The following is an 18,146-nucleotide window of genomic DNA, read 5'->3' on the forward strand; positions in this document are numbered from 1 at the left end:
ATAACTCCATAGGCGGCATCTTTTCATGTGTGTTACACAGCACCTTCATTGCAGTGACACAGGTATGTCTCTTTAGACTTCCCAAAGGTTTAAATACCTTCTATGGGATAAACTACTGTTTCCCAGAGAATGTGAAGTGAAATTGACTTTACTAGTCTTTCCAAATTCATAGACCCAGCACACACCATCTTACAATGGAGGGCTTACATAGTATCCCATGTGTCTAAATACTCATGTAGCAGTCAAATGCTACCCTTTCCTATCAAAAAGGCTGGTGGCAGTGGTTTTACAACAAACTACCATGATTTTTTTCCGACCGCGAACACCGGTAGCTAAAAATCACAGGAGCCATGTTTTTCAAGATGGCACCTTAAGCCCCTTTGTTTAAACAGGTCCCGGTATTCTCTTTCGCCGTTTCTTTTTGGAAAGGTCCTTCTAGTGTTTGTCTCTGCGTGCCAAACACGGTTTGGTCCCTTTGTTCGTGTGCCTTTGGCGGGCTTCAGGACTGAAGACTGCCTCTGGCGTCTGAGTCTCTGGGGTTGGCAGGTAGTGAGGGAGGTGCCTGAAACTCCCTGTGCTTAGTCTCCTAGGGGACCCAAATGCACTCTGGCGTGATTGGCTGGCTGGCAAGGACAGCCACCCTCCTGGGTGAGTGACAGCTAGGCTGGAATGATTGGGAGAAAACTGGTTAAAAGGTGAGTCTCTTGGACTGGAAAGCAGTCTCGACCACTGGAACAAAAGCACCTAAGACGAGCTGGAAGAGGACGGCTGCTGCAACTCCTAGACCGTTGGTTTGCCCGGTGAAGCCCTGCTGCAGGTCCGAAATGCCAAACTCCATCCGACAGAGAAGCTCCTTCAAGGACGGCTTCTTCCTTTGAGTTTGTGCGATCTATCAACTCATAAGACACCTGGATACCATTCTAAAGGCTGGTTAGGATTAACCAGGGAGAGGGACACCAGTTTTGTGTTCTAGAATCTACAGCTATTGGAACTGAAGTGACTCAATCTTGTTTGCTTTCTTCAACGATCTCTTGCACAGCAGGAGTCCCCCCGACTGAGGCTCAGGAACAGCGAGATCTGCAGGACCTGCCAGGAACCACGACTTCAGCAGCATTTGTGTTCTTCATACAAAGGTACTGTGCCAACACGATTGAGAGAACTCCTCTCTCGTGGTGAAAGTTTGTGAACTTTCCCAACTTGCAGGCCTAATCAGCTTGTGACCCGACAAATGATCCTTTTTTAGTCTAAACTACTTTTGAGAACTTTGCAAAGACTTTACCGTTTGATACCAGAACTGCTCTTTCCTACCCAGAACACTATCCATTGACTTTGGCCTGGCCTATTGACTTGAATTGAACTCGATTTACACTGCCTAGAAAGTATATGTGATCTATTCTACGTACTTCTGTCCTTTTTGCTCACTGATAAGTAACTGAACTGCCATTTTGCTCCTATTTCAGGGGAGCTCAAACTGTCTCAAAGGCTTAGTTTTGTATTGAAGTGTATTGGTATATAATTTTCCTTCTTCTTGTGAAATGTTTTATAAATTATTGTGTAATAAATTAATAAGCATTTGTACCAAGAAACCTTGAGTAGAAGTGTCTACTTGAACCACTGTGATTGAAATTCCTCTGTGTAACTACTTGTACTGCTCACATTCACTCTTGAGATAAACCTGGCTGCTCAGCTCTCTACCAAAAACTGTGTGGTGCAGACTTCTACCAAAGGTTGGTTTGGCTAACACCTGTAGTCCTAATTGTGGGTAGTGGTTCCAGAGGGTACTGCCTGCAATTCTGCCTAACGCTGACAGACAGCACCTCAGCCATATTCTATCTGAACAAGCAGGGAGGCACACACTGTCTCGAAGTCTGTCCAATCTATCCCAAAAAATATGGAAGTGGGCACTCAAGTAGAACATGTTCCTAACATCTCAACGCGTTCCAGCGGAACTCAGTTCTCTGGCAGACACTATTAAGCAGACACCCACTGCCAGAAGAACACGAGTGGCAACTCGACAGATATCCTAGACAGAATATTCTCACTTTGGGGTCACCCTCCACTAGACTTGTCCGTCACAAGGCAAAACGCACAATGCCCAGACTTTGCATCCAGGTTTCCCCTGCCAGGATCCAAGGGGAACGCCCTGTGGATTAACTGGTCGGGGAAATTTGCTTGCGCTTTTCCCCCTGACACCACTCCTGAGCAGGATAGTGCACGAGATGCACCAGGAACAAGTAATCCTGAGCCTGGTTTCTCCTATTTGGGCAAGACATCCTTGGTTTCCACATCTGCTCAAACTGGTGATGTGCGCCCCAATCAAGCTCTCGTGCCCATGCAACATGTTGACACAACACAAAGGGTCATCCCTCCACCCACGCTCAATGAACTTGGCAGCTTGGCTCCTGAAGTCATAGAGTTTGGCATCTTAAACCTTCCACAAAGGTGTATGGATATCCTTAGAGGCACGAAAACCCAACACCAGGCACTGCTATTTCAATGTTGAAGCTATTCATGATATGGTGCACATCACAATCATTCAACCCATTAGAATGTTCTCCAGCTAACATTCTCCACTACATGCATTAGTTACTAGACTCCGGCCTAGTATTTAAGTATTTAAATGAGATGGATAGTCTGATGCATACAACTCTGCTATTCCCTATCCATAAAAGTTCTCCCTTTTACCCCAAGGGCACACTCTACCAGAGGTACAGGGGCTACCTTAGCCTTCATTGCAAACGTCCCCCTGGACGCCATCTGCAAACTGCTATATGGAGTTCCATTCATACGTTTACGCAGCATTGCTGCATTAGCACACACATTCTAAAGCAGATTCATAGGTGGGACAAGCGGTTCTAAAACATATTTGCTGCTGGACCTTCTAACTTGCCACCTCCTTCTCCAGATACTGCTCGCTAATCTATGCGTAGCATGTGTTCTAAGCAGATCCACAAGCTCCAGAAGGAATACATTACTCACCGTAATCGTATTTCTGGTGCTTTTATCTGCTTAGATTCACATGCACCCTCCCTTCCTCCCTACTGGAGTAGAAGGCGCATGGATGTTTTCTGGGTTATCACTGTTTCTGCTTTGCATCATCTGTACTCGTGCTATACGTCATGCAACCTCATGTCTGAAAAATCTGAGGGACCTCGACACGTGAAGGACCATTGGTCTAGTACACATCACACTAGCAATATTACTAATCACACCCTGTTGAAGTGCTTTTTCGAGTTTCGAAAACAAATCTTGTAATGATCGGACTAGATGTTGGACTATGCATAGCATGTGAATCTAAGTCGATAAAAGCACCAGAAAAACGATTACGGTGAGTAAATGTATCCCATATAAGGTTAATGTACGCACAGGTGGGCGTGGCCAACAGCCATGCAGTGAAGACATGCCTTCTGCAGCTCCTACATGATCCCACATTGATCCCGAGGAAAAAGCAACTTGCTTGAGGTGTCGAAAGACGAGAACGAGCATAGCAGCATTAGAAACAGCAGGGAGCAACTTGTGATGCGAATAGAGGTTTAGGATGTGAGGAAGGAAGAGCTCTACCCGGCTGCGGTCGGAAAGCAATGAGAAAGCGAAAGCAAAATGGCGGTTGGTGCCACAGAGAAGAGGGGCAGTCGCAGCTGAGCAGGAGCCTCTGGTGAGAAGAGGGACCCGCGTGCAGATTAGCCAGGAACCCTGCTCTGTGCACGCACCCTTGACTTTGGGTGGTCCGGCTGCTACAACAGAGTGTTGAACAGATCCCTTGTAGTGTGGACGTGTACAGGAAGCTGTGGCACAGAGGACTGCAGCGGGGAGTGGTGGTGCCGGCGGCCGCCCGGCAAGCGAGCCAGCTGCTGCGTAGGTTGGCGAGTGAGCACAATCGGTGAAGGAATAATTCTGAGCACAAGCTGACATTCAGAATAGGACACAGTAATCGTGCATATAAGTTCACGCGTGAGGGAACAACCTGCTCCTAATTAAACAACGCAGGCATACTACAAATGAGCAATGCAGAGTCAGGGCCCCCAGAATGCCTTTGAATATTGTGCTAATTGTAAAGCTGGACTACAAGACTTTTGAAGCAGATGCAAGGTATAAGGCTGGTACAGTACCTAGGGTGCCTAGGTAAATAAACCTGTGTGACTAGCAAAGAGCAGCGGGCGGAACCACAAGGAGTGCAGCCTCTGGGCTGCAAGCACAGCACAACGTTCCTATCATAAACTGGCCAACTTGGAGCCTCAGGCCCTGCAAAAACAAGCCACCAGTCTGGAAGGCACAGAAGATTCTGGAACGTGTGGACAAGTGTGCTTAAGTGAATAAATAGTGGAGATGAGGCCTAGGGATTAGTCCATAATTCAGTAAGGACAGAGGCGCGGCACCTCCCAGCGCAGGCGGTATAAAACAGCAAGTGTTGTAAATAAGACGTACTGAGCTGGTGGCAAACAAACTAAAGCCATCTCGACTGCAAGAAACAAGGACACTATGGGGCATAACGGGCAGTAACGCTGAGCAAAGCGAATTTCTCTAGTGAATGGAGGCTCTTCATCCCAGATAGCGACCAAGAACAACAAAGGGAAAAGTAAGCAGACCACCTTGGAGACATATACTAAAGGACAAGATGGCCCGAAGGGGGAACCAATGGCTGAGTCAGCAGATGTCACGGCGAACACAGAGGACAGTAGGGAGCAACAAATACTCGCTGCTATAGCCGCATTAAAGATGGTGTTAGAAGCCAAGAAAGACGCGGTGATGGATGTGGGATTGTTGAGACAAGATGTGCGCTCATTAGCAGAACGAACAGGTCAAATCGAAGAAAAAGTGAAGGATATCACCAAGTACATGACACAAGCAACTGTAGACAGAGTATTGCAGCAGAAGGTTAAATTACTGGAAGACAGAGCGGATGATGCAGAAGGCAGAGCCTGCAGGAATAACATCACAGTCCTGGGCTTGCCGGAAGGTGGAGGGAGCAGACCCCCACAAACTACACTGAAAGTTTGCTCCTGCAAGAAATTGGTCCAGGTAATCTCACATAAGGTTTCATGGTAGAGCTTGCCCAATTGATCCCCGACTAGAAAGCCACCGCCGAGACCCATTATTGCTAAAATACTGAATTACAAGGACAGGAAGAAGATATTGGCGTTCTCGAACTGGAGGAACAATGCAAAGAAGATCGGCTAAACTGGCAATTTACCAGGATTACATCTTTGAAGTACAGACACGTCGGGCCCAATTTGACCCCACGAAGAAGAGATTGAGAAATGTGGATCTGAAATGCATGCTAATCTACCCGGCTAGATTGAAGAGGTTGCACAACAGCTGGGCGTTGTTCTTGAGTAGCCCAGAGGTAGTGCAAGACTGGATGGACAGTATGTGGCTGACGGTCCCGGAGAGACACTGATATGCACATAGGACACAGAAGTAACCTGAGCCCTCTCGGAAATATTGTTTAAATGTGGTGGGTTGGAAGTTAAGGTTGTGACTCTGATAAAAATGACACAAACTCAGATTTGGGGTGGGCTTCGTTTGAGGGGTTGCTGTTTAGAGCACACGGCAGGACTGAACACGGGACCCAGAACAATGGTTGCTTTTCAGAACAGTGGTCTATTGAGCAGGAGTGTAGGCTGTAAGAACAGTGTCTTCAGAGGAGGGGTGGTACTAACCTTAACACTATGACTTCCCCCTTTTTTTTTTAGGGTACTACTTACTAGTTGCCCACCAGTTGGTCACCAAACGCTTGGTTGTTTTGCTTGGAGGGGAGGGAGCGGAAAAAGGCACGTCTAAGCATGCATAGCACAGCTGGACGGTTATTGTTGGGGAAGAAACAGTTGGGGAGAGGGGAGGGAGTGGGATATGTTAACTGGGATTGGGTTAAGGCATGGGGTCTGGCATGGATTCACATGCTCATGAATATTCCCCGTCTTCAGGCTGGAAATCCTCGGTAAAGAAAAAATCAGTTTAGTTTCTGAACTGTCTTTCTCCTAATAACCAATCATTGGTCCCTGGGTTATACTGCCCCCAACCAATGACTGCCCTCTACCTAAGCCCCTCCTCTGGCAGCCATCTTCAGATTTTTACTACACGTTCAAGTGTTGGGAGTCCTCGTGCTATAGCTCTCAAGCTTTTACTGCGTTTTGCGATTTTTCAAAGAGTTTACTCTAATTTTTTCGGTCAATAGAGCCTCTAGCTCCACCGATTCTACTTCTGATCAACAGGGACCCGTTTCGGAATTTCCTATGCCTCTCGAGGGCGAGTTTTCGTTGAGTTTCGCTTCTTGGAGGATTCCGGAAGATCTTTGAGGCCTACCCCGTGTGGACATGGCCCAGGAGAAAGGAAACACGACGCCCGGATCCAAGCTTTTCAGGAGCTGCCCTGGATGCGGATTACAACATGTCTTCAAGGAAGATGAGCACTCTTGGTGCCTCTACTGCCTTCACAACGACAAATCGCACGTGGAGAAGGACTGTGCGTTTAGTAAGAATATTTCCGAACAGACAATGAAGGATCGTCTTACTCGACTCACCAACTGGCTGGAGGGGAAGAGCCAAGTAGCAGGTGAGAAGAAGTCTAAGACCTTTGATGGCGTTCCAGCGACGGGGGCCCAACAGAAGGCAAAGCACTGCGAGTCTGCGGCACCGGGAGCGCCGATGGGTCGGGCTTTTTGGCTGCCAGGTAGGGTGCGATGTCACCGATGCCATCAACCACGAGCCAACGCTCTGGCTCAGGGAGAAGGAAGTCAGAGAACCTCGGTAAGCTTTGGGAGAAGTCCCGATCGGCAGCCGAGGGGGAGCAAGGCAGCGACCCCCCCTCACCCCTCCACCCCAGGTGAAGGCCTCAGGCGCGCCCAAAGTCACGAAGGCCCTAATTCACCCGGCTAAGGCCTCGATCAAGGGAGTCGTGGCGGCCCTGGCAAAGCCTGCAGAGGCTATCCCAGTGGAGACTACCTCCGGACCTAGAGTTTCTCTGCCACCAAGGAGGGAATCATCTCTTTTTTTTTTTTTTAAACTTAGTTTTATTGGAGTTTATGTCAAACACGATACAACATATACATCCAAAGTTAACCATCATAACATAGAAGCAATTATTTACAATAAAATAGAGAACATGTTTAAGATAGTGTTACATTGCAGCAGAATTCTTGTATTCTGTCCTATCTGTAGGTAGCTCCTCTTTACAGCGTCAACAAACATTGACTAATCTTCTCCCCTTTTTCCCCGCCCTCCCGCTACTCCGCAAGACTATATACTCTGCAGTCGAGGGATGTAATGTCTAACAATTGGGACATTGGTTGATAGGTCTGTCAGGTATTGAGGCCTACCTTGTTCGGGAGAGCATTATGTTTCGTTGCCCATGGCACTGATCGTCCGTTAGGCGCTAGTGAGCTGTTCCGGGGATGTATTTGACAAATTCCAACCATAGCATATCACATTGCGTGGCTTTCCCATGTATAGATGCTGTGATTTCTTTCCATAATACACATATTGGAGTCCATGTTAACTCATTCTTTTTCTGTGGGGGTAACTGGGGATTTCCATTTTGTGGTCAATAAAGCCTTTGCAGCTAGTAAAAGTGGTGCAGCTATGTTTGTGACCTTTCTCAATTCATCCTCGATTTTCTCGAGGCCAAATAAAATCAGGTAGGGGTCTTCTGTTCGCTGGATCCCATCCAGGTCCCTAATCCAACCTAGCACCTCGTTCCAGTAAATTTTGATCTGAGGACATCCCCACCACATGTGCCAATAATCCGCTGTGGACCCACATCCCCGCCAACACATTGGACTAGACGACTGATACATCTTAGAGAGCCTCTACAGGTCATATTGCCACCTATTCAGCAGTTTAATCACGTGCAACTTATACTGGCATGAGATCGAGGCTTTGGGCGCAGTCCTACATATCTTAACCAATATCTCCAGGTCGATTTCCTCGCTCATGTCCCTTTCCTATTTTAGCCGAAGCGGTTCTGTTGAACCCTTCCCAGCTTCCATTAGTGTTTTCTACAAAACAGATATCAACCCTTTTGTTTCCGTCCTGGAGTCAAGTATGAGTTCAAACGTGCCGAGTTCCCTGCTCAGCTTATCCTTCCATTCTGGTTTTGTCAGAACTCCCTTAATCTGCAGAAAGTGGAATGCCGACAGTGTACCTATTCCGAGTGCCTCTTCTAGTTCAGGGAGCGTGATGGAGTCCTTCCTTAGGAGCTATCCCACCCTCTCCAAACCTGCCTCATACCAAGCTTGAAACCTCTCCACATTGGGGATTTTGTTGTTAATGCCCGGTGACCAGAGGTGACTTAATGGTGATGGCCATGTGGTAATTCTCCCCATGCCTCTCCCCTCCCGCCATATGTCCCATATGGTTGCGAACATTGGATGTGCCTTAGATTTCCTGAGTAGGGGGACCACAGCCATTCAGAGATCTTTGCTGGGTATAGATAATGATTGTCCATGGAGATCCACTGGGGCCATTTTTGGTTATGGAGATGGGGAATAAGGATTCATAATTGAGCCGCCTCGTAATATTTTTGGATGTCTGGGAGGCCCACTCCTCCATGGTTTGTCGGTAGTATCAAGTTGGAGTAAGCAATCCTGGGCTTTTTCCCTTGCCACAGAAATTTCAGCATCGCCTTCTTAACCTCGGTAAAGAATTGGGGTGGCATCTGAATGGGGAGCATTTGAAAGGGGTATAAGAATCTCGGGAGACAGGTCATTTTTATGGCGTTTAAACGCCCCAACCAGGATATGGTTAGGTTGTCCCATCTGACGAGGTCTGCGTGAAATGTTTGGAGCAGCGCTGGGAAGGGAATCCCCTTTTCAGCCTATCGATAAGACCCCCGTGAAACCCCGGGCAGAGAAAGAGGAGGAGGGGGGGGGGGCGGTAGCCATTACGGATACAGATACCACCTCTAAAGATGAGCTGGCTGGCGTCGCAAAGATCCTGGACAAGAAGTTCGAGGAGTTCCAGTCCTATGGGAGGGATCCCGATGAGGCGGACGAAGAAAGCGACCGTGGTGCCGATGAGGAGCCGCAGGCCGTGGAGGAGACTGAGAACCCTACTCCCCAACCGTCGCTCCTGTCGCAAACTGTGCCTGTGCCACAAGACAACTCAGGAGCGATCTTGATGGCTATCTGGCCTTGTGTACGGAGATAAGGACAAGGTTGCCCTTACCCCAGCGGACGATCCAGAGGAGCCTGGACTGTCTGGAAGCACACCGAGCAAGCGGAAGCGAATCCATCCCCCCTCCTCCTTTCCAGCCTTCTCAGCCTTCACTTCATTCCCCTCCACCGAGGGGTGAGACGGGAATGGAGACAGCGATGATGGGGACGGACGACGACGATGGTGGTGATGACAGAATGGACCTCCCATCACCATCCTCTCGGGCCTCCACGAAATTGGCTCCTTCCATGCCATGATCGCCAGGGCACCTGAGCTCTTCCAGCTCTGCCCCGAAGAACAGAAGGAGGGTTTCATATACCAACGGCGGGAGGCCAAGAGGAAGACTGTCCTCGTAGTCCCGTTACTGGACGACATCTGGGATGAGGGGCTGGCGCTCCTGAAGAACCGTCCACGGTTCCTGCTAAGAGACACCAGTACGAGAAGAAGTACCGGGTCCCGGACTCAGCCTCTATGTGCCTCCAGGGCACAGCCGTCCCTGGATAAAGTGGTCTCTCCTGCGGCCAAGAAGAAAGCGGCGGGGGCGATGGCTTAAACTTCAACGTCCGCGCCGGACGGCGAGGGGAAGAAGCTGTACGCCATGGGACGATGGGTCATCTCATCGGCGGCAACGACAGGGAGCTGTGGTTCAAAATCACTCCCCTGCTGGACTTCCTCCCGGACGACAACTGGGCTGAGGCCCTGGAAATACTACAGGAAGGCGAGGTGGCTTCGGACCACGCCATAACGGTGGCCACGGACATCGCTGACACCTGCTTTCGTCAAATGGGCAACAGCGTTTGCCTTTGCCAGGGCGGTTGGCTCAGGGCCACTGACTTCTGCCAGGACTTGCAGACCAGGGTTCTGGACATGCCCTTCGACAGAAACAACCTGTTTGGCAAGGCAGTGGACGAGTCACTGCAGGCCATCAAGGCAGACACCGAGACGGCTCGGGCCTTCGTTGTTCTTCAACGACGATGGCCGTCCTTTTGGAACTCCGGAGGCAAGCAAGGTGCCGCCAAAGGATTCGGCGGCAGTTCCTCGTCGTACCGCCAAGCGGCCCGCTCCTCGTCGCAGGAAGCCTACAGAGGACGCGGCAAGACAGGAGAATTGCATCGTTGTCGGCAAGGCCGCGACAAAACAGGAATGAACCGGCTGTGGCGTCGGACCCCCACTCGAGCACCCCGATGGGAGGCCGGCTGGCGAAATTCGTCAGCGTGTGGGAGTCAATCTCCACCGACCGTTGGGTGCTGGATGCCCTGGCCCGCAGGCACACTCTGGAATTTCAGAGAAGGTGCCCCCGTATACTACCCGTGGCCAGGAAGGAAAACCACATCCCACAACTACTTCTGAAGGTATGAGCGATGCTAAGAAAGGGAGCCATAGAACTCGTCCCAAAAAGGCTGCGGGGCTCCATGTACTCGCGGTACATCCTTGACAGGAAGAAGACAGGCGGTTGGCGACCCATCCTGGACCTTCGTAGTCTAAACAAGTACATCAAGTCTCAGAAATTCTGGAGTGGTCACCCTTCAGCACGTGCTGGGACAGCTGGAGGAAGGTGACTTCCTATCATCGCTGGATTTGGAAGATGCCTACTTCCACATCCCCATACACAAAGGACATTGAAAGTTCCTACGATTTGTGGTCCAAGGGCAGCACTACCAGTTCAAGACCCTGCCCTTCAGGTTGAAGTCGGCGCCAATGGTCTTTATCAAATGCCTGGCACCAGTGGCGGCGCAGCTGCGCCTGTAGGGAATCCACGTCTACCCCTACCTGGACGATTGGCTCATCCGAGCAAAGACCAGGGAACTCGCCGTCGATCACACAGCAAAGACCGTCCAACTGCTCATAAGTCTGGGATTCTCGATCAACTTCGCGAAATCCCACTTGGCACTGTTGCAAGTAGCCCTGTTCCTGGGAGCCAGACTCGACACAGTGGCGCGATTCGCTTCACCATCGGCGGAAAGGACGAAGGCCATCCTGGACAAGGTACAATGGCTGTTTACCATGGACGCGGCCAGGGTGAGGTGCAAGTCCCTACTCTGCATGATGTCCTCGTGCATCTACCCCGTGCGCCGATGCAGGCTGCGGATGCGACCACTGCAAGAGTTCCTCGACGCCTGTTGGATGCAAGCGGCGGGCAGTTTCGAAGACAGGATCTCACTCAACGAGACTTTCCGCCAAGCGACCTGGCGGTGGGTCACGCGCGCGCATCTTGCGGCAGATATGGACTTCCAGACTGTGGCACATCAAGAAACTGTGACGACGGACGCCTCCCTGAAGGGATAGTGAGCGCACGCCAGAGATCTCCACGCAAGAGGTCTTTGGCTCCCAGAGGAGAAGTCACTACACATCAATGTCCTGGAGCTCCGAGCCGTGTTCTGGGCCCTCAGGTCGTTCCTTCCGTCCCTCAAGGGCAAGGTGGTGAGGGTCTTCACCGACAACACCACCACGATGTTCTAGATCCGGAAGCAGGGGGGGGGGGGCAACAGATCCCCAGCCCTATCCAAGGAAGCGCAGGATCTGTGGCACTGAGCCATCGCCCAAGGGATGTCTCTGGTACCCTTCCATTTGGCAGGAATAAAGAAAACCATCACCGACTCGCTCATCAGGGAGCTGCACTCGTGCCACGAGTGGGAGCTGCAGCAGGATCAAGTGGATCTCCTATTCCGACTGTTAAGGAGAATTCTCTGTATAGGCTATTTTATACAGTCAAACTGCCAACGGGCGCAGATCTTCTCGCCAGAGAAGGAGGCGCCATCCTCCACGACGATCCAGGGTCGCTGAACCTACAGGCCTGGCTCCTGCAGCACTAGAGTTTGGAGGATACGATATCCCGGTGGACTGCAAGGAGGTGCTTACAAAGGCCAGGGCGTCCTTGACTCTCAAGTGCTATGGACACAAATAAGAGGTTCTCTGTCTGGTGCCGCGCACAGAAGATTAACTCTGCGGATTACGGCCCCTCAAGTGCTGCCGTACTTGCTGTCCCTGGCCAAGGCGGGGCTGGCTCATGCCTCCATCAAGATCCATCTGGCGGCTATCTCCTGCTACACCAGAACTCTGGGGCGATCATCTCTGTGGTCCCATCGCCTGGTAGTTCATGAAAGGACTTTTCCAATCATTGCCGCCGGTTAAGGCCCCTGCCTGGGAACTCAACGTGGTGCTGACCAGGCTCATGGGGCCGCCAATCGAGCTGCTGCATTCGCACCTTTGAAGTTCCTGTCATGGAAGACAGCGTTTCTTGTGGCCATCACCTCCGCACGACGAGTGGGAGAGATCGGGCCCTTTCCTGTAAACCTCCATACCTGTCATTCCACGAGATAAGGGTGGTGCTGAGGGTGCACCTCCTTCATGCCCAAGGTGCTGTCGGACTTCCATCTCAAGGAGCTCTTGGTGCTACCTGTTTTCTTCCCTTCGTCACCAGCCGAGAGTACTTTGCACTCACTAGATGTGGCTAGAGTGCTGAAGTTCTACATGGACCGCACAAAGAGCCTGCGGAAGACATCACAGCTGTTTGTGAACTTTGGACCTGTGAATCAAGGGAAGGCCCTCTCGAAGGCTTCCATTTCCAGATGGCTCTCCGGCTGCATTATGCACTGCCACCAGTTGGCAAACCGACCCTTGCCCGGCCGTCCGAGAGCCCATTCCACCACAGCGATCGCTGCTACCACGGCGTTCATGTCTGGTGTGCCCTGCTGGACATCTGCAGGGCTGCTACGTGGAGGTCGACTCGCACCTTCACAAGATTCTACTGCGTCGACCGGGATTCCAGGGAGGAGGCCAGAGTCGGCCAGGCAGTGCTGCGCAACCTGTTCGCCTGAAGGTGGGCCTGGGGAGGAGGTAAGAGATGCTTAATGTTGAGTTGTTGAAATGCTTTATGTTGATCCTTGCCACCTCCCGTGGTTGTGCATGTGTGTACTGCTATATATTCTTGTATTCATGAGCATGTGAATACATGCCAGACCCCATGCTGGAGAAGGAACAAGTTACTTACCTGTAACTGTGTTGTTCTCCTGCATAGGTCTGGCATGTATTCACATGCGAACCCTCCCTCCTACCCATCTGCAGCTCTTCTCTTGGTCCTACTGCCACTTTACGTGCTACCAAATCTGAAGATGGCTGCCAGAGGAGGGGCTTAGGTAGAGGGCAGTCATTGGCTGGTGGCAGTATGACCCAGAGACCAGCGACTAGTTATTAGGAGAAAGACAATTCAGAAACAAAACTGATTTTTTCTTTACTGAGGATTCCCAGCCTGACGACGGGGAATATTCATGAGCATGTGAATCCATGCCAGACCCGTCCTGGAGAACAGTTACGGGTAAGTAACTTGTTCCTTATAGTACTAGTGTCCCGGCACCTGTGAACACTCAACCTTGAGAAACAAAAGGCAAGAAGTGATACAATAGTATCTTCCTGCACTAGACACACGTCATGGCTGACTGTATTAGGGTGATGACCTCGAACGTCCGAGGTCTTATTTGCGTAGGAACAAGATAGGTATTGTCCTATTACAAGAGACGCATCTCACTAAGACATGCCAAGACACGCTGGTGCAGAAATGGGGTGGCCTGGTAGTGGGATCCACATACTTAGCATATGCTAGAGGGGTTCTAATTTGGGTAGCTGTGTCAGTCTTGCTGAAAATTCTTCAAACCAAGACAGATGACGAAGGCAGAATGTTACTAGTCTATGCTACCCTGGGAAACGGGGAGATGTGTTGTAAACACTTATGCCCAAACCATGATGCCATGTCCTTCTTTAGGTATTTATACGCAAGAATTGGTCCTTACAGAAACAGGTTCCTGTTATGGGGAGGAGATTTTAATTGTACGCTGAACCCTACGGTAGACGGATCTGAAGTTCAGGAGACCAGCCCGCCAGCAAAAGTCTTGAATTCCCTTCTTCAATCCTTTGACTTGGTGAACATCTGGAGAACACTCCACCCGAATGCGCAGGGCTATTACCACCACGCTACTCTGCATAAAGTCTATACAAGATTAGGTTATTTTTTCACTGGTGTGGAACACATGGGAGAATTCGAAGAGGCAGAATATAAAGGTAGGGTTTTGTCGGCTCATGCCCCATTGGGTTTGAAGTGGACTATAGCTGCGCTTAGACCGGCAATACCAACCTGGGAACTGAGAAGCAAGACCCTATTGGACAGTGTTCAAGGAACATATACGCAAGCACACAAAATAATTCTTCACGCTAAATAAGGGGTGTGTGAAATCTGCAGGCACTCTATGGGAAACATTGAAAGTAGTGAGTAGGGGTGAGATAATTGCCAAATCAGAAGGCCTACAAAAAGCCATTCCTTCAGAGTTAAACGGAATAAAGATTGCCAACGCTGACAGCTCAGGAAGTCTTCATTCTATTAAAGACAAGGAGGCAAGCATCATGCTTTCTTTCTTTAATACTGCCACAACAGCTTTTCAACTTATACTTTTAAACATCTACATTTGTGCTTTACTTTATTTTTTTCTGACACAAAATAAAAAATAGCCAATCAGAAGTTTAAAAGTTTGAAACCAGAGTCTTACATCTCGACAAACTCTCAAACTCCAACTCCCATGCACCTCCAGGAGTGCAGTAGTCCTGACCCTATCCCATGCTCCAATGCGGTGATAGGTCATCCTATAAGAACCCTACTGTCCCAGGTCCTTTCCTCTTTCTTTCTTTCCTTGGAAATCCTCTGAAACAAATCCATCTCTGTTATGAACTGTCAACATCCAACTTACAACTGAAACAGTGTTCTTGGAACCAAACAGCCCTGCTTCTCAGACGACATAGAGTACTTTGCCGGTACAGTGATTGAGCTCATGCTGCTTTCTGATCATCTCCTAGAAAAAACAGAAACATATTCTTTTTAAGGGCGGGTGATAAGACAAAGTTGAACATGTGATATCAACATTATAACATCAACTTTCGAGTCTTTCCGGGTGGGATATAATGCTCGCCTCCTTGTCTTTAATAGCATGAAGACTTGCTGAGCTGTCAGCGTTGGCAATCTTTATTCTATGACAAGACAGGAGGCTCGCATTATGCTTCTTCAAAGCTAGCCACCACCCTATTTGCCAAATCTGACACTGGCTTGAAATAAAGTCTTAAAGGTAGACTCGGAGGACCAGTCGGCCGCTTTCATTGTATCTTGGAGTGGCATTCCCGCTGCAAATGCTCTAGATGCCATCACCCCTCTAGCTGAATGTGCCCCAAACTGTGAAAAGTCTATGCCTGCCCATTGCATTATTTCACGCACCCATATCGCAATTGTCGCTGTTGCTACTGCATGAAAACGTTTTCTACGCGCTATTAACAGCTGTGTTACGCCTCGCGGTCTCAGCAGTACTGTGGCTGTTTCATAATCTTTAATACATTGAGCTACACAGTTTCTTATTTTCTGTAAAATAGGGGTATGAAATCACTCGAGTGTCTGTTTTTGTTCTTTTAGCTATGGAAAATGCTACTCCCTCTGGATAGAATATTTTCCTGTTTATCTCTATCGCTTTCACATCAGAAACTTTTCGGCATGCTGTGAGACACAACAACATTGCAAGCTTGCCAGAGAGTTGCGATTGAGATAAATCTTTGTCTGGCCATGCCAGAAACAGCTGAAAAACTTCCCTGACATCCCATAATGTCGTATGTACGGTTCTGGGGGCTTTCTTAATTTCATTCCTCTCAAAAGACACAAAACTGACGGATGTTCTCCTATAGCCTTACCATCTACCATGTCATGACCTGCAGAGATCGCGGACCGTAGTACACCTATCGTCCTGAAGGCACTACCTTCTTGGAATTTTATTGCGAGGAAGTTCAATAATTGAACTACAGGGGCAGAAACGGGATCCAAACCATGCTCTGTGCACCAGTAAGCCCAACTCTTCCATGCCATGTTATAGCTCCTGACGGTGGAAGGCGCCCATGAATCTCTGATGCAGTACATTTCTAGTTCCTGTTCTGACCACTTCCCCCCTGTCTCTAAGTTCTCGCATCTGGCGCCCGATCCAGACCTGCTTGCGTCTGATTCTATGACGATGTCCGGTGAGTCTGAAAATCGCACGGCCATTCCAGGCCTCCATGTTAGCGAGCCACCAGTGGAGTTTCGAGATCGCTTCTGGGTCTACGGTCACTAGCTGGTGATATGCTACCCCCTCTTGTACGTGTCTTATCATGGAGCGGACCCGGAAAAATCTCTTGGATTGAAGCCGCTAGCAGGCCAACTACCCTTGCGAGAGCTTGAAGAGATATGACTTTCTTTGCTATAACTGTTCTGAGCTCTTTCTTTATCGCCTTCACCTTGTGATGTGGTAGCCCTAGGGTTGCTTTGTTTGTATCTATACTGAAACCCAGGCATTCTATGTTCTGCACTGGCACTAGCTGGGATTTGTCTAAATTTACTAGGAATCCTAGAGAGGTCAAGAGCGTGAATATCCATTGCACGTTCTTGGAAAGCGTGACTTTGTACCCATGACGAGAATGTCGTCTAGGTAAATGATTATGCAAATGCCTCGCTCTCTTATGGCTGCTGCTACGGGTTTCATCAGCTTGGTGAATGCCCAAGGCGCAGATGCTAGTCCGAACGGAAGACACGTGAAGTGCCATGTCTCCCCTTCCCACCGAAACCTCAGATATTTCCGAAACTCTTGAGCTATCGGAATCGTTAGATAAACGTCTTTGGGGTCTAATCACGCTAACCAGTCCCCCGTCTGGTGGAAATCTCGAAGTAGATGAATGCCCTCCATCTTGAAATGGTTGTAAACAACCCATTCCTTCAGCCTCTTCAGATTTATGACAGGGCGTACTTTGTCCCCCCAGTGAACAAGAAACAAATTGCTGAGGAAGCCTGGCCCTCCTTGCGTATATTTTTCTATAGCATTTTTGTCTGCTAATTGGAGAATTTCGCTGTTCAACAATCTCGCCTCTTCTCGAGGCATCTGAATAAAATGGGGTTCTGATCTCTGAACTGGGTTTCCCACAAATTCTAGCTGTAGTCCTGCTACTGCCTGCAGCACCAATGCATCGCACGATAATGCTTGCCATGCGCTTAGAAACTGAAGGGTTCTCCCTTCTACTCGTACTCTCATTGCACTCACCTCGTGAGGCATTTGGTTGCAGGTATGCACCTCTCCCTCTTCGTGTTCTGGGAAATCTGGACCTGGACGGGAAGAATGTGTCTTGTTGTTTTCCTTCCCAATATTGGGCGCACGGCCCCTGGGGTCTGCGTTGATAGTTAAACCGACCGAACGTGCAACCCCTGTAACGTCCGGTCCCGGAAAAAACTCGAATGGGGAATATCTTTTTGATTGAGCTCTGTGCTCGTTAAAGAGCTGAATAGGTTCCCACGAACTGTGCCATTTCTTTAGCGAATGCCTCACCGAATAGTAGGCCTCTTGCTCCTTCACCTGCCTCGTTGGACGCTAAGTCGCTCAGCTTACTGTCGATCTTAAGAAGAACACCTCTTCTTCTCTCGGCTGACAGTGCGCAATTCGCGTTACCCAAGATGCATACAGCTCTCTGGAGTACCTGTGTCCTTCGCTTTCTCTGCGAGATCCATTATTTTTGCCAATGGGCCGGCTAGGTCGAGGAGCTTAACTTGGCACCCTCGCCAGGCTCGGTCTACGCCCTTACGTATGTCTTTTGCCGTCTTTGTAACGAAGGTGACCATTTTGGGGTCAAGTTCAGGAGTGTCGGCCAGTTTGCCTGGCAACTCCGGTCTAGGGCATTCTGAACGCATCTGCGATCTTATTTTTCTATCCAGTGGCTTGCGTATACGTTGAGCCATGTAGGCTGCCACTCTGGGCGATGGGACCCACTCTGATGACTTAGGGTGTCTGATAGCCTCCGGGTAAAACATCTCTGTTGAACTCTCAGGTTCTTGAGGATCTATCGCCTCTTCGTAAAGGTGATCCTCTTCTACCTCATCACCCTCATCATCCGAAATGTAGCCTTCATCATTGTCCCCTGGATTACTCACCCCTGGGGTAGGGGGTCTGTCCTGGC

At 49.5% G+C, this 18,146-nt stretch overlaps 1 protein-coding gene across 1 annotated transcript in view; it reads left to right on the plus strand.

The window, feature by feature from the left end:
• The window catches only part of ZNF292 (zinc finger protein 292), a 1,156,963-nt gene that overhangs the window by 796,518 nt on the left and 342,299 nt on the right, over positions 1-18,146 (plus strand). The window lies entirely within an intron of this gene.

The sequence above is a fragment of the Ambystoma mexicanum genome, chromosome 4p, assembly GCF_040938575.1.
Source record: "Ambystoma mexicanum isolate Mex_15411 chromosome 4p, UKY_AmexF1_1, whole genome shotgun sequence".
In the NCBI taxonomy this organism is placed as follows: domain Eukaryota; kingdom Metazoa; phylum Chordata; class Amphibia; order Caudata; family Ambystomatidae; genus Ambystoma; species Ambystoma mexicanum.